Here is a 17,560-nt window from a genome sequence, read left to right on the forward strand (position 1 = left end):
CTCCCAGGGGCCACACCAAACCCACCCTGGAAACGAAGCCTCCAAGACAACTGCAGCCGTCTGTGACAAGCTCCGCAAGTAGGGAACAGAAGCAAGGTTTTGGTGAATCAATACTTTGGTAAGTTGTTCACTCGGCGAATTGAGGATTCAGTACTTGACTTTTAGCCAACTGGTGTCTCGGCTTTGGGAAAGCTGCTTTGCTTCCCTTAAGAAGTGATGGGGCGGCAGAAAGGGAGTTGGAAATCAGTGACAAAAGCATAGTCGATTCATGACGATGTCCCATTCTCATTCTGCTAGCTCTGCCCCTGCCAGGAACAGGTGAATCTCTCAGCCAATCCTTCTCGACTCCGCACTCACCTGGAACGCTTCTGATTATAAATGGGCTTCCCAGTAGTTTTCCCTCAGGGAGAGAATTTGTAGGTCAAGGGTCAGGGGTACCTAGTCACCTTGGTGGACATAAATGTAAATGTGCATTAAGAAAAGGGCATCTTTGTTTTGCCATCGGTATTTTATGAGCTCTGTGAAGTGTGGCTCAAAGCCATGGAGTCTGATCACCCCCAGGACCTTGGGAAGATTAATTTCTCGCGGTGTCTGTGAGTCAGGGCTGGCCCCAGGTCTGTCCTGCGTTCACCCAGGGGGCTCTGCAGGTCTATTCTACATTTCTATATTCAATGAACACATGGTTGAGGAAGACTCTGCATTGAAAAAGTGGACCTAAAATAATTACAGAGAGAATAAAATATTTTTATGATAGATTTTCTGCAAAAGCCCTGACGTGATCGTCTGTATCCAAAGCCACAAGGGCCTGGAGGCCAAGCCAGGGTCCCATGAGCAGAAATAAACAGTATTTCTCTTCAGTCTGCTATTGGGGGTCTTGCAATTTGCCATGCACCCCTCCCCTGCCCCACCCGTTCCTTAGGGGGGGGTCCCACAGAGTTCTTATGTGCCGGTGAAGAGACCCCTCGGTGACCCCTGCCACTGCCCTGCTCGGCTGTGCTCCTGGCAACTGTGCCCACTGCCTCGGGAGCTCCTCATGGCGTTCACAGCCAGTGGGCACCAAAGGGCAGCCCTGGGCTGGGGGCCTCCGCCCACTCTTCTCTAGCTGCAGCCAGAGGCGCACGAACTCCGCCAGGTCCTCTTAGGTGCCAAGCCTGGGCTTTACCTGCTGCTGTCCTCCTCTTGACACATTCTGCACGCAAGCGTGAGTGAGGAGTATTTCCCTCTTCTCCTTTCCGTCGCAGCGGGCCCAGGCCCTTGCAGGGCTGCCACAGGTCTCATCAGAGGATCAGGAAGCGATACAGAATCACCCAACCCAAGAAGACAGGTATCATCAGCATCAGGGTAGAGGTGGGCCCTTGGCTGCCCCTGATCTGTCCTACCCATCCGGAGAGAGATGGAAGGGAGGATTGCCATCAAAACCACACCGAAGAACATGGGTCACTTTTATAATCATAAAAAAAAAAAAAGATAGTATTTCAGGCCATCACGGTAATAAAAGAATACATTCATTTGTGTAGTTTGATGCTTGGAGTGAGGTGTGCGCCCTGCCACTAGAAGTCCCAAGAGTGTGGGTACAGTCACTCTCAGTGAATCATCTTGCTGCCTCCAGAAAGTCACAAGCGAGCAACACCCTTTGGGTGTCATCAGAAGATACCCAACCTCTCTGGACCCAACGAACAATTGCATCCGAGATCCTAATCCCCTGAGTGCGCAGGCCAGGTCAAGATTCTCCCATGCTACCCCCCTTTTTCTGCACCTTTGGAATGGGACCTCACTGGGGTTGGGGCCTGCCCAGGTTCCATTGCTGGTATCAAGGACTTTTCAGCGCCCTCCCTTGTCATGTGTGTGTGAGTGATCCCACGCACACATGCACACACATGTCCACACATTTTGCTCGGATCCAGGTGATTTCCAAGGCTGCTGGTCAACCCTGGTACTGGTTTCCTGATGAATACTTGCTTACTCCAGGCTCCACCTTGTAAACCCGAAGAATTTTCCCTGGTTCTGCTCTGCTGCTCCGAGAAAGCAGAGAGCCTCTGAGCTGCCTGGAATCCCACCTTTGCAACGTCATTTCCAGACAGGATTCATGGAGGACGTCTGTGTCCTCCGGGAGGTCTAAATTCTCATTCTGCAGGTGCCTCTAATTAATTTCGGCATTCCCTTTCTTGTGAAATCTGTCTTTCATTCCATGTGTCTTTCTCGCAGTCTCACTCTTCTTTCAAACCAAGTTAGGAGAGGGACTCTGCTATTTATGGTTGACCTTATCCTGTGTTTTATAAGGTATGCTAAAGAATTTTCTCCCCACCACGGCGTTTTAAAATTAATTTTGAAAGAGAATGCAATTTCTGAGGCTGTCCTTCCTTGAAGGACATTTTCTACTCTCTCTGCAGAATGTGTACTGAGAATTGGTCTATGGAAAAAATGGTTTTTGGACCCCCGTTTTGTCTTATTCTTGGTGTTGTTTGGGGGATGGGTGACCCGGTGACCCAACGAACAGGGAGGGAGTGTCCTCGCTCTCTGTCTGAGCTTTGCTTACAAGATAATCCCGTGGATATCCTGAAATGCTGGCGAGGCTCTCTGCAAAAAACATCGTCCTGCCTCAGGCCAAACCTATTCACCTTTGCGGTTCCTCTCTGTCAGTGTCTCACATCTTGCTCTCAACTACCGTACTTGGTCCCCCAGTGATTAAAAAGAATGCACAGGGCTTGTTCTATACACACACACACACACACACACACACACACTCACGCACACACATAGACTCTGGGAGAAATGTGCCTTCCAGAAGTGTTCCTTTTATTGCTGCCCAACCTGAGTCTCTTCCTTTCGAAGAGAAAGGCAAAAGGAGGGAGGGCATACAACGATGTGTGGGTGGGCTGCAGTCGCGGTGGGAGAGGGAAGTGGTCCGAGCAGGTGGAACGCGGCTGTCACAGGACAAGCTGTTCACTTTGTCCCTGTTGCATAGCCTGGGCTGACATCCCGGCCGCACGCAGGTGGGAAGCGGAAATGGACAGTAATGCTATTTCCATGTTTCTGTTGGGGACCTTTTCATACTCAAGACCAAAATATAGGGGCCCCTGGGTGGCTCAGTCATTAAGTGTCTGCCTTTGGCTCAGGTCATGATCGCAGGGTCCTGGGATCGAGCCCCGCATTTGGCTCCCTGCTCAGCGGAGAGCCTGCTTCTCCCTCTCCCTCTGCCTGCCGCTCCCCCTGCTCTTGCTCTCTCTCTGTCTCCCTGTCAAATAAACAAAATAAAAAATCTTTTTTAGAAATTTATTAAAAAAACACAAAATATAGCATGCAGTCTCTCTGGGTTCATCCTAAAGGAGTGGCAGGACCGTTTGCCGGTGAAAACCCTCCCAGGGTTAGCTGAGGACTATGTCGATATTGGTTTAAGGTGAGCACAGGGGCGATGGGTGTGTGCCAGCACGTGGCTGTGTTTCCTTTACTTCTCTCTCTCTCTCTGTTTCTACCTAATGTCACATTTGTCAGGACTGGTGAGGGCAGCCAATCATTCCCAATTACGACCAACCATAAAGGATACAAAATTGAAGGCAGACCACTCTGAGTCCCTGACCACTGGTTCTGCCCAAAAGCTGACAGCCCTTCCAGGATGGGGATGCATCATTCACCATTCAGAGCGACCCAAAGGCTACACTGTAAACAGACCTGAATATCTGACTGTATTTTTAAAGGAAAGTGAACCTTAAAAAAAAAAACACTTCAATTTGCTGAAATCCACCTAACTAGAACTCTTACTTAATAAGGGTTCTAAACTACGAAGAAAAGAAGCAAAATGATAACCAAAAAATATAAAAATAATAGCTATTTATTGTGTCACTTCTATGTGCCAGGAAGTTATTTTATATAAGATTTGTACCTCCTGAGGGAAACCCTAAGGGTCACAGAGGTTTAAGTCACTCAGACAAGGTCCTACCACTATTTGCAAGTGGCAGAGTCAAAATTCGACCCCAAGTTCTATGCTCTAAACAGCTATGCTGTGCTTATTTTGTTTTTGTTGTTTACTTTGGGGGGGGTATTTGAAGTCTAAATCACGTAGTGGGTAAGGATTTTACACTAATAGGGGGAGTTCTTAGTGCTGCTCACCAAATATTTTCAGATCTCCTCCTTTTGGACACAGACTTCCTGACCTCACCTGGTTGTACAAGGGCCTGTGGCCCATTCGGGCCGATGCCTTGTGAGTGGAAGTACTAGACGTGGTGTGTGTCACCACCGGACTGGGACCTCCCAGAGCTCTCTGCCCTGTGAATGGCCCAGTTCCAGCTCCATCAGCATAGGTCCTGAAGAGAGAACAACATTGAGCCAAGCCCCAGTTGACCCAAGGTAGATGTGTTGTGTACCTGGAATTTGGGGGTTATTTGATATTGTGGCATAGTCTAGCCTACCCTGACTGAAACAGCCTAGAAAGTACAGAAATGTACCTTTATTTCCTCTTACCTGAACTTTATGATCAAGCCCTCAGGTTTACCAGTGTAGAAACTCCAGTCTTACCCACTCTGCTCACTTTCGGTGTAATGATCCGCCATATTTTGAGGGAAGAATAGTTGGTAAACTCAAGATTCTGCTCCCTTCCTTGTCCAGTGCGGAATGGGGAGAACACATCTAAGTTTTAGGTAACAGAGGGAGTAAGGAGAGTAGGTAAGTGCCCCAATGAGGAGAGGCGCAGGGGGACACCTTTGCCCCACAGCTGCCTTCCGTTCTGCAGGCCATCACGGCCCCGTGAATTTCCTCTCAACCTTTGTAGTGGATGGCCAGCACTGCCAAGGCCCTGAACACCAGATGCACCACTCTGGCCCCTCCTCATCTCAACCTGAGGCCTCTGGTGTCTATTCACTCCCTCGCAACATTTCTCCTCCCCCCATGGACCTCAAGCTGCAGCGGCCACCGCTCGGCACCATTCCACATTGCAGGCGGTGGTGGGAGATGTCCTTCTCTAAGAGCCTCACCACCTCCCGAGGCTACACCTTGGGAAGCAAGACACGAGTGCCTGTTCATCTCAGGCCCCAACCTATCAGAGGTGTCTTGTCAAATTTGGCCTGCACCCAGTTGGGGGATGAAGCCCAAGGAGAGGGGTACGGAGATGGCGGTCAGGACTCCCAACACCCTCACAGGGAAGTGACACAATGGCGTCTTCTCTTGCTCTCCTTAACCAGTTCTCTCTTGCCTCCTGCTTTGGGATGGAGCGCTGTCTCTTCTGTCCTGCTACTCGAAGTGCTGGTTTGCAACAGGAGAAGGGTGCTATGCGGGCACGGGAATCAACACTGCTCCCTTCATCAGGGAAGTCTGGCTACCAAAAAAAAAAAAGTGCCAACTGAACTACCCCTTTATCAGAGTGACAAAGTTGGTTTACATTCTGCTATGAGCTCTTTATCTCAGTAACAAACAATTCTCAGGAGGCAACCTCTTCTGTCATGAATTCCTACCTATTCTGTGGTTTGAGGATAAATGTTATGCCCACCTCCTTCCCGTTTGGCTTTTGACGTTCAAAGCCAGCTTTCGGAATTCAAAACGCCTTTCCCCTCTCTCGTACCTTGACTTTCAAGACTACTGTTTCAGCTGTGACTTTAAAACAACCTCATTCGACAATCCGATTGACTTCTCTGTTCCATTCTGTATCTGCCGTCATCCTAAGAATAGTTTCTAAAAAATCATCGCCAAGAGACTGGTGAAGAAAAGCTAATATTGATATCTTTGTGCTGTTTAGCTTTTTAATTGTATTTCCTGTTTCCCTGGGTAGAACACTGCAGAGTTCTTAAGGTAGAGACTTATGCTATAAATGAGAATTAATTCTCTAAGTATTCAGATTAATCAAAGTTTGCTTCGCCCTTTGTGTAGTTGATTTTTTTTTTTTATCAACAGTCATTTTGGATCTGTTCCCTTCTAACAATACACATAATCAGGGGCGCCTGGGTGGCACAGCGGTTAAGCGGCTGCCTTTGGCTCTGGGCGTGATCCCGGCGTTATGGGATCGAGCCCCACATCAGGCTCCTCTGCTATGAGCCTGCTTCTTCCTCTCCCACTCCGCCCTTGTGTTCCCTCTCTCGCTGGCTGTCTCTATCTCTGTCAAATAAATAAAATCTTTAAAAAAACAAAACAATACACATAATCAGAAAGTCGCCTGATTAATGTGATGTTTAGTAAGAATTTGTAATAACCTGAATAAACCCTTCTTATAACTTGAACTGAAAAATGTGTGTTATGATACAGGATTGCACGGTGAGAATAACTTTAAAAGCAACCCAAAAAAGGCTAGAGAAAAAAACAATAGAAATATTGATATTTTTAATTTATATACTACTCTTTAATAGAAAAAATCATTTTAGTTTTTTGAAAAAGTGACCGAATTTCCCAATTGACTTACAACTCGAACAACACATTATTCTGGCTTACATTTTGCCTTATATTGTTCTTTGGATAGTTTATCTTCCCAGCTTCTTTCCAAGAATCTTTTCTGCAATATTTTAATAATCTTAGGAGGTAATCGAACCTTTCAGTTGCGGTACAATATTACCATCATCAACCCATTTAAGACCCCTCCCTCATCCCTGACCATCATTCCAACCCAGCCCTACATACCCATTTTTGCCCCAGGTCGAGGAAGATGTGTCCCCCCAAGCCATGCAAATGCATTCTATCACTTTGCTCACCCAATACAGGGTTTTGAAGATTTATCACATCGCCAAACGCTTCTTGTTTCCTATTTCGGACAGTTAACGCGTTGTCATTTGTGATGACTTATTTCACTTAGCATAGTGCTTTCAAGGGTCATTCACGAAGAAGCATGTATTTTATTCCTTTTACTGGTCAAACAATATTTCTCTGCATGGATATCCAGTATTTTGGGGATCCCATTTGGCCTCTCCAAGTAAAAACACATTGCTTCCAGGGCCTAAACTGCAGTCAATTTGGAAACTGCTGTAATATATACTTTCTGTCAAGTAATTAGAATAAATGATGTCTATTTTTTAAACAATTTAGGCATTTCAGCAAGATGACGGGGGAGTGGAAGAGACAAAAGGCTTGGGGTAAAATAGGAAATTTCTGTGTTTTTCTGTTCTTTCAAGTAAGTGGAATTTTATGAAACCTAGAAACACTTTCCCACTTTTTCCCTGTGGCCGCACATCCTAAGCCCTGGAAACCCCGCACACGGCAGCTGCGAGCTGAGTCCCCAGCAAGTGTCGAATAAAGGATGATGAAGGAATGAGAGCCGGCACCTGGCTCTTTCCTGCTCCCTCTGTCCCTCCCTCCTTCTCTAACTGACCCAGCCCTCGCCCCCCCTCTGCTGTGCTGGCCCTTTCCTGGTGCCAGGGGGTGAGGAGACAGCAGTGGGGAGGGCAGCAGGAGAGCTTGTAGTTAAGCTTAATTACGAGTAAATACAATTTCTCTGGGACTGCTGGGGAAGGCAGCAGATAAGAGCAGTGAAAGGGCTCAGAGGGCCTTGGAAGGCAGCTCTCTACAAATATGGGATTGGCTTTTATTGTTGCTGCTGTTACTAAAACAGATGTTCTCAAAACATTCCTCCAACCACTGACAGGACTTGGAAAATTGCTGTCCCTTTATTGGTTGCTGAAACCAAATAAAAATCCAATTAAAGTTTAATTCACCTCATAATCTTCTTCGTGGCGGTTCTGCTTGGCCAGCCGTGAGGCAGAGCCAACTACTGCCTCCTCCGTGGCATACATCACCTTCAGCCTGGAGGCCCCCGAGGTCAGCTGCCCCTTTCCTTCCGCCAGAGGCCCAGTGTGAGTGGTATTTGCAGCTGGAAGAAGGGCCACAGTTTAGGCCAAGATGAAAGAAGGTTGGAAGCTGCTGGATGATACCAGAGAGGACCTCCCTTCTCTTCGCCCTGGGGTCTCCATGGTAACCAGGGGAAAGCGGCTAGGCATTCCAGTTATGTGACCCGGGCCAGGCTCCTGAGAGGTGCTGGACCACAGACACTGAGGCCTACAACCCCGTCCGCCATGTTGACTCTTACATTCCTTAGATCCACGACACTGCCTGGGATTGTGGGGATTCAATGAAGAGTTCACGTATCTGTTCAGGAAGTGTTTTATTCAACTAATCCGTGAATGAGTGAAAGAAGAAATGAAGTCATTTTCTAGCTCTTTCCTTTTTAAATCATGTCCATTCTTTCCTCCTCTTCCTTCGCCCCTTCCTTTTTTTCCTATGATATATGAATAATGTAGGACTTCAGGCACCATTCCAACTCTGGCAGATGATTCCGCACATACTGGGCGTGAACCCCTTGCCACTGACTGTGAGCTCAGAGTTGGGCTTTGCATCAAGTGCTCTCTGAATGCAAGCCCGTGATGTCTTCATATAAATCAGACAAGATACGAAGCTGAGGAGGGGATCACGATGGAGGCAGGCGCTGAACGGACACCAGCACCAAGCATGGTCTTCGAGGTCAAGAAGCAGCTCAAGAAAAGCTACTGCAGTGACATGAGAACTTCAGAGGTGGGGGCGCCTGGGTGGCGCAGCTGTTAGGCGTCTGCCTTCGGCTCAGGGCGTGATCCCGGCATTGTGGGATCAAGCCCCACATCAGGCTCTTCTGCTAGGAGCCTGCTTCTTCCTCTCCCACTCCCCCTGCTTGTGTTCCCTCTCTCACTGGCTGTCTCTGTCAAATAAATAGAATCTTTAAAAAAAGAACTTCAGAGGTAAAACCCAGCAGGCTCCAAATCCCCCTCAGAAGCGAGGCCTGCTCAGCCCCTCAGCGGGTCATGTACCATTTCTGGGCCTGCATGTCCGACTGGACCCCCAAGGACTGAGAGAGACCAGAAGGCCGACACACAGAAGCCTGCAGGCCAGTAGGGGGGCCACGCGGAAAGGGGCCATTTTGTCACCCTAAAATGTGGGGAGGGATCAGCAGAGACACAAAGTGTAGCCGCCACAGAGGGGATGCTGGTGGGGATTCTCCATGGGACTGACACGGGGTGGGGTGGGTCTGGTGGAGTGAAGATGAGATCAGGAGGGGCTAGAATAGGAAGCTGGAGAAGGGGAAACAAGTGAAACGGGGTGTTTCTCAGTCGTCCTCCATCACAGAAGGAGCTGAGCAGTTAAGCGTTCTGATTTCCATTCCTGAACCAGGAACTCTGTCATGGCAGATGCTGGTGAGCTTTCCGTTGGGCTGCTGACAGATAGAGAAATGTGTTTTCTGCAGTCGCTTCCTCTCCAGCCCCGGTCCTGCTTCCCAGACTCCTCAGAGCGGCCGGTAGACGTGGTTGACAGTTGACACAAGGCAGCCGCTTGTTTGAAGAGCCGAAGATCGCCCTGCGGGCGGCGTGTTGTGGTCACATGGTGGCTACGCGTGGACTGAGTATCACTCAGTGAGACGGGTTTTTTTTCTATTCTTCTCCCCTGCCTTTTGAAAATTTTAGCATTTCCTGGCTGAGATTGGGCTTACTCCAAGGTAGTGCAAGATAAGGCTGAGGTGAAGTGAAGAAGGAGAAAATCAGGGAAGGAAAAGGAAGAGGAGAAGTTGTGGGAGAGATTGGAGAAAGGGGAGGGGGAAGAGGGTGAGGAAACTGGAGAGCAAAGAATTAAAAAAAAAGGGTAGACAACAGTAGTACTGACTTTCTAGCATTGTTGTGAGCGCCTACCTCAGGGCCTTTGCACTTGTCACCTCTGCCAGGAACTCCCTCTCCTCAATGTTGTCACTTTTTCAACTCACTTCAAATGGCATCTCCCAGGGTGGCTTCTTGATCTCCCTATAATCCACTCCTTGTCATCACTCTCTAATCACTTAACCGGTTCTGTTTTTCCTCATAGCAATTACCATCCCCTGCCATATTATATGTTTTTTGGTTTGTTTTTCTTCCCTCAAAGGATGTAAACTTCACCAGCACAGGAGTTTTTTCTTTTCTTTCTTTTTTTTTTAAATTACTATAAATTTTTATTTCAACTTTAAAAAAGCAAGGAAGGCCTAAACATTTCCAAAACTAACTACAACAAAAATAAGAGCAATATCCTATGAGAAGTAACATTTTTACAGGATTATTTCACTTAACTAATATAAACATCTGAAACACTTTGTGCTATTTCTTTTTTAATTTGTCAGCGATTAACTCAGCACTGTCAAGGGCATGTGTATATCTTGGAAATTATTGAAGTATACTGTCTGCCATTTTCTTTCTCTTTTCTTTTTTAAACTGAGGTATAATTGGCGTATAGCATTGTATTAACTACAGGCGTACAACATAATGCTTTGTTATTTGTATACATTGCAAAATGATCCCCACAATAATCTCGTTAATATCCATCACCATATAGAGTTACAATCAATTTTTTTCTGTGATGAAAACTTTTAAGATCTGCTCTATTGACAACTTTCAAATACGCAATATATTAACTATAGTCACCACATACATTACATTCCTAGAACTTGTTTATTTTATAACTGGAAATTTGTACCTTTTGACCCGTTCAGCCATTCCTTCCCCCTCACCCCTGCCCCAACCTCTGGCAACCACCAGTCCTTTCTCTGTATGTGTGAGTTCAGGTTTTTTGTTTGTTTTTAGATTCCACATATAAGTGAGATCATAGGTATTTGTCTTTAAAGAAAGATTTCTTTCATGTATTTTATTTCTGATTTAGTTCACATAGCATAGTCCTCTCAAGGTCGGCCATGTTGTCACGTATACCAGGATTTCATTCTTTCTGTGGCTGAATGATATCCCATTATATATAAAATAATATAGTATATAATACATAAAAATTAGATATATTATATGTATATTTATCACAACTTCTTTATCTATTCAACCATCAACTGATACTTTGGTTGTTTCCGTATCTTGGCTTGTAAATAATGTTGCAATAAATATGGGGTGCAGATATCTTCTCAAGTTAGTACTCTTGTTTTCTTCAGATAAATACCCAAAAGGGGAAATGATGGATCATATGGTAGTTCTATTTTTAACTTTTTTTTAAGATTCTATTTATTTATTTGAGAGACAGTGAGCGCACGCACACACACGTGCACAACTGGGGGGAGGGGCAGAAGGAGAAGCAGACTCCCGGCTGAGCAGGGAGCCTAATGCGGGGCTCAAACCTAGGACCTTGAGATCATGACCTGAGCTGAAGGCAGACGCTTAACAGACTGAGCCACCCATGCACCCTACTTTTTAACTTTTTGAGGAACCTCTGTATGTTTTCCACAGTGGCTGCACCAGTTTGCCTTCGCACCAACAGTGCACGAGGCTTCCCTGTTCTCTACATCCTGGCCCACACTTGCTGTTTCTTGTCTTTTTGATACCAGCCATTCTACCAGATGTGCAGTGCCATCTCACTGTGGTTCTGCTTTGCATGTCTCTGATGATGAGTGACGTCGAGCACCTTTTCATGTACCCTTCGGGCTAGCTGCGGGTCTTCTTTGGAAAAATGCCCATTCAGATCATCTGCCCATTTTTAAATCAGATTGTCTGAGTTCTTTCTGTTATTGAATTGTATGGGTTCTTTATGTTTTGGGGGTATTAACCCAATAATGGATATTCGATTTGTAAATATCTTCTCAGTACATTGCCCTGTAGTTTTGTTGATGGCTTCCCTTACAGTGCAGAAGCCTTTTAGTTTGATGTAGTCCTGCTTGTTTATTTTTGCTTCTGTTGCCTTTATTTTTGGTGTCAGATTCAAAAATTGCAAACTGACTGACGTCAAGGAGCTCACTGCCTGTTTTTGTCTAGGAGTTTCATGGCTTTGACTCTTGCAGTCAGGTCTTCAACCCATTTTGAGTTAATTTTTGTGTATGTTGTAACATAGTGGTCCAGCTTCATTCATTTGCATGTGGCTGTCCACTTTTCCCAACATCATTTATGGAAGAGACTGTCCACATAGGGAACTTTTCGATTTCATTTCTTGCTGTATTCCAAGCATCTAGAATAGTGTCTTGCCATAGTTGGTGTTCAATAAGTATTTGTTCAATGGATAAACGAGAAAAGGTCTAGGGACTCCTCAAGAAAACAAAGCAAAGCTTTCCTCCTTTCCCGCCCAATCTCACAGTGTCTCTGGGAAGAACGGGAATTTTGATATAAAATCTTTACATCCTGGAGACAAATTGTTTGATTTGCTTATAGTTTGAACCTTACCCTTCTTTTCATAATTTTTTTCCTCACAGCACCCCAAACCCCAACAGAAAGAGAGAGAGAGATTGAGAGAAAGAGAGAAAATCCATGGAGTTGCAGGTACCATTAAAGGAATCCTTTCTTTCACGGCCATCCTTTGGGACAAACCTTATGTCTACAAGGCAAGGACAATGATGGTTCCTTACCACCTCCCAGAAGAGCACGGGGAGAACCCAGTGATAAAGGGAAGAGCGTGATGAGAGCCAGAGCTCACATCACAGAGAATGTGATCCTAGGGGATGTTATTTTTTCTCTTCTTTCTAAAGTCCCTGTAAAAAGCTCCAGATTTTTGTTTCTGAGTTGTGACCACTTTAAAGAATGTAAAATGAGAGCTAAGGTGACTGCCACGTGATTTCACCTGTGGCTGCTGGCATGAGACACAGCGGTGGGGCTCTGGGGGTTGACATCAGACTCGGGGCCTTGGGGAGGAGTGCAGTTAGAAAGAGGTTTCACTCATTTATGGAACATAAGAAATAGTAGGAAGATCAGTAGGAGAAGGAAGGGAAGAATGAAGGGGGGGTAAACAGAAGGGGGAATGAACCATGAGAGACTACTCTGGGAAACAAACTGAGGGCCTCAGAGGGGAGGCGGGTGGGGGAAGGGGATAGACCGGTGATGGGTATTAAGGAGGGCACATATTGCATGGAGCACTGGGTGTTACACGCAAGTAATGAATCATGGAACACTACATCAAAAACTAAGGATATACTGTATGGAGACCAACATAACATAATAAAAAATTATCGTTAAAAAAAAAAGAAAGAGGGGTTCTCTGATGTGATGTTGCTGCCAGTGGAGTTTGGGGCTTTGTGCCATAACTTTTAGCAATTCAGGCAGGAAAGTTGAAGGAACTGATGAAAAAGAACAGCAGGCAGAAGTGGAGGGCGATGCAAGACTGAAGAAAAGGGAGAAAATAAACAGAGGTGACTCGTGTGCTATCTTTAATCCATGCTAAGCTCCCCTGCTGCCCTGTGTACAGGGACCAAGGGAAATCGTCAACGTAGTTTTTGGTCAGTGTAGGCCAGAATTCTACACTTGCAGCAACCCTTCACCATTCGATAAAGTTTTCCACCCGGAGTATCTTAATTGGTATAAAAATCTGTTATGTTATAAAGAATCTGTGTGATTTTTCTCCCCCAGGTTCCTAGCACGGAGCTTCTAACATCCTTGGGATTTCCTGAGTGATAGAAGTACCTTTGTTATTCAGAAGCCCCAGGGGTCACTATGCTATCATTAAGTTAACGAGGTGACCCATTGTGGGCCCCTAGATAGCTTCAGGATGGGAGTGGGTCACCAGGAAGACCGACCATATGATTAGAGGGTCTTTTGTTGGGCCTTTGAGCTGGCTCTGGCTCCAGGGAGGGAAGGAAGACCGGGTGGTTGAGTTTAATCATGGGGCCAATGATTTAATCACTTATGCCTCTGACGCCAAAGCTCAGTGGGGCTTCCCGACTGGTGAACACTTTGATGTGCTGGGAGCAGGACTGCACTCATTCCATGAGAAGAGGGCCCAGGACCCTCCCAGACCTCACCCCACTGTGTCTCTTCGTTTGGCTGTTCCTGATCCGCATGTATTTTTATAATACAACTGTACTCGTAATATAGCTCTTTCCTGAGTTCTGTCAATTGTAGCAAATTATCAAACCTACAGTGGTCGCGAGAACCCCTACATTTATAGACAATCAGCCAGAAGGGCAGGTGGCCTGGGGACCCCCTGAACTTGTGGCTGGCATATGAAGTGGGGGCGGTCTTGTGGGGACTATGCTAGCTCTGGGAAGTCAGCACCAAAACTGAATTGTAACGGGCCGCTGGGTGTGAGAATACCCTACTTACCCAACTTAGCATAAATGTCAACTCGCGGTGAAACCTTCCTTGACTACCCCAACATGAGGGGCTTGGTCTCGTCCTCTCATAGCAACTGATGTCTCTACAATAGCACGTGCCCTATTTTGGCAGAAACAGAACTTTTCTGTTAAGAAGTCTGCCTCCCCTCCCATCTAGGCTCCTGGGGGACAGGGCTGTGTCCCGCTCCCCTCTGTCCCCGCACCTAGAGTCACCCCTGGCACACAGCAGGTTCTCAGCAAATGTTACAAGAGCAAATGGGTTGTTATATTCAAAAAATACATTTTTTAGTGAAAATAAATTTTTGAGAGCCATTAGCCCAGAATAGAGAACTAATGACAGAAGAGTGAATTTCCTATAACTTCGTTTTTAAAAAACTGATCTCTCCATCTATTATCTATCATCTATCTATATGTAAATAACAAGGTTACACATACCAAGGAAATGTTTGATTTCTGACCATAAGCCCCACAGCAAAAACATGTCCCTCCTCAAAAAGGGGTCGTGGATGGTGGGGCACCCATGGGTGCATGGGATAAAATGCAAAGTGGAGGTTCAAATGTGTTTGTTTAATGACACAGAAGCTTCTCAGGGGCGGGTGATGTCTATTTCAAATACCTCAATGTCTATTTAGGCGCTAGACGTAGGTAAGACGGTACAGCGAACGGTCCTAGGAAAATCACTTGTGCCCTGTCCACAGAACAGAGCATCACAGCTACTCTGGAGAAAATGCCAGATTTGTAGGGAAAACAGACGAACCTTCTCATCCGTTTTTCATCTCCAGGGCTGCGATTCAGTGCAGTTGTGCACAGTTTCCCAGCCAGCCCCAGCTTTCAAGAATCTCTTTGCACATTCCATCCCATCTTAGCCCAGGGCCTGGCTGCATTCTCAGGGGGGCCTCCCACCAGCCTCTCCTTAATTCCCCCTCCTCACCCTCCCCTCCTCCTTCCCTCCTTGGAGCTGCAGGAGCGGCAGCTAATTTTCTGTGCAACAAGAAGGGTTATTTTCTGAAAGCGTTCTGAGCTTCAGCTTGGACTAGGATGGCTGGTCTCTAGAAAGGGACAAGCGTCCAGAGAGGGTCCAGATTGGAAATTACGGTGCAGACATTTTTGCACACTGGGATCCGGCTCCCTGAAAGAGGGAGGAGGAGGGAGCGGGGGCTGGCCCCGCAGGAAGGCCGGGTTTGGAGATGTAGCTAATGCAATTACCCTTTTGGAATTTAGCTCAAGAGTTGGAAGAAATAGACCAGAGGTGACAAGCTTAAACATTCTTGTTTTTGTCTGTCTCCAATCCTCTGCTGGTTAAGGAGTGAGGAAGGAAGGAGAGGTGGAAAGAGACTAGACAGAAAGCAAGTGTGTGATGGGGCAAGGGGTGTGGCTCAGCGGTCATCACTAGCCCTCAGGGGGGTGCTCACTGAGATCTCCCCAGAGGTCTGACTGCAGTGAAAATGCATGGCTCTGGGGCAAGGGCTGGGTGGCAGGGAAAGCAGGAAGCCAGCCTGCTTCTCTCCGCAGAGACTCGGACAGTCATGACACAGGAGCGCACAATCTCTGTCCTCACCTGAGACACCTGAGTCCCCCCCTTTGGGAAGGCCTGGGACCTGGGAGAAGAAACCACAGGAAATGGGTTCATTGCATCCGTGGGTGAATGGCTTTCTGCTGGTCTCTCTGCCCCTCATAGCAATGTTGTCTGGCCTTTTTCTTTAATGTTCCAGAACACTGGGAGCTGTTAGACGCTTTCCCCCTATTTGGTATCTCTCAGGAAAGCCACACATACACCACGCTTTGGGCCACTCTCTCCGGAGATTATGGAAGCCATGAATTCTAAGCTGGGAAAACTCATACAACCTTGTAAATAAGTTTGAATTCTTCTCTCTGCTTCCTCTAGCTGGTTCCTTTCTTAAGAGGATATAATTAGCAGTGAAGTCAATAAAATCTGGATTTTTGCAAACTCCTCCATAAGCTGTGACGCGCCAGTGTTGAACGGCTATGGGTACTCATCGAGAATGCCCACTCGCAGTTTGGAAAGCACCTTCCCTCCACTTTCCCACCTCCACAGTGCAGGAAGGATGGCTTTTGGTGGCCGGCTAGCAGTCTAAAGCAGTTTAAAGGCAGAACCTCTGGGCACACTCCACCTGTTCTCTCTCTCTGTCTCTCTCTCTCTTTTTTTTAAGATTTTATTTATTTGACAGAAAGAGACACAGCGAGAGAGGGAACACAAGCAGGGGGAGTGGAAGAGGGAGAAGCAGGCTTCCCACTGAGCATGGAGCCTGATGTGGGACTCGATCCCAGGACCCTGGGATCATGACCTGAGCCAAAGGCAGAAGCTTAACAACTGAGCCACCCAGGCGCCCCCCACCTGTTCTCTTCTGATTCCGTGAGCAGCCGTGTGCAGGACCATGGGCTGGCTGACCATGAGGCCCTGAGTGCTTCTCGATTTGTGTGTTTGCACAGACCGGGGCAGGACTGTAGCAGCTCTAACTCTCTTCCCTCACTTACCAGCCCCAAAATACATCAGCTCTCTTTCCTACCCCCAGTAATTCTCCATGAATCTATAGCTGTGGGAAACAGTTTGGATTTCACTTAGAATATGGACAATCTGTTGCTGTTATCAGCCAGGACAGGCTGGATTACACTGTGATCATAAACACCTCTCAAATCTCAAGGCTGACAACTGCAAAGATTTATGTCTTGCTTAAGCCTCACATGCATCTTGGATCAGCTATGTTGAGCCCTACGCTGTTTTTTTTGACTCTAGGACCTGAACTGATGAAGCAACCTTCTTGTGGAACGTAGCTGGCGCCATGATAGAAAGAAAAGAGAACATGGCAAACGCAAGCTGGCTTGGAATGTTTCTAGACCCCGTGAAACAATCCTCATTACTCATACTTGTATTAACTACCTATCGCTGCATAGCAAATCACTCCAAGAAATAGGGGCTTAAAGCAATAACCATTTATTAGCTCAGTTTCTGCGGGTCAGGAGATCGGGCAGCATGGGTGGTTCTCACGATGTCTCTCGCGAGAGTCCAGCTGAGGCTCCTTGTCCCAAGGCTTGTCTAGAGCTGGAAGACTGTCTTCCAAGCTCGCTTACTCCCAAGGCTACTGTCTGGGCCCTGAGTCTTCTCCACACGCATCTCTTCCTGGGGCTGCTTTAGTGTCCTCGCAGTACAGTGGACGACCTTTTCTGGACCAAGTGATCCGAGAGAGGAAGGCAGAAGCTGCCGTGCTTGTTATAGCCTCGTCTTTGAAATCACGCATTTTGCCATATTCTGTTGATCACAAGGGCCGGGCCTGACTCAGTGTAGAAGGGGATTCCACAAGGCCACGGATACCAGAAGGTGAGGATCAGAAGGGGCCCTAGGGCTACCTTGCCCACATTTCTTTTGCCAAAGTTGTCTTGAGGCCAAGCCTGATGTCAGTGACATGGCAATGCATAGCCCCCTTATGGAGGGAGCTGGAATATTCAGCAAGCTGAAGTACCATCGACCATACTGGCTCACAGACTAAGTCTCTCGTTCTCTCTGACACGTCACTAACCCAGGGAGTGGTCTCTTTCCTGCTATTGCTTCTCGAAGTT

Source organism: Ailuropoda melanoleuca, chromosome 8, assembly GCF_002007445.2.
Source record: "Ailuropoda melanoleuca isolate Jingjing chromosome 8, ASM200744v2, whole genome shotgun sequence".
Classification (NCBI taxonomy): Eukaryota; Metazoa; Chordata; class Mammalia; order Carnivora; family Ursidae; genus Ailuropoda; species Ailuropoda melanoleuca.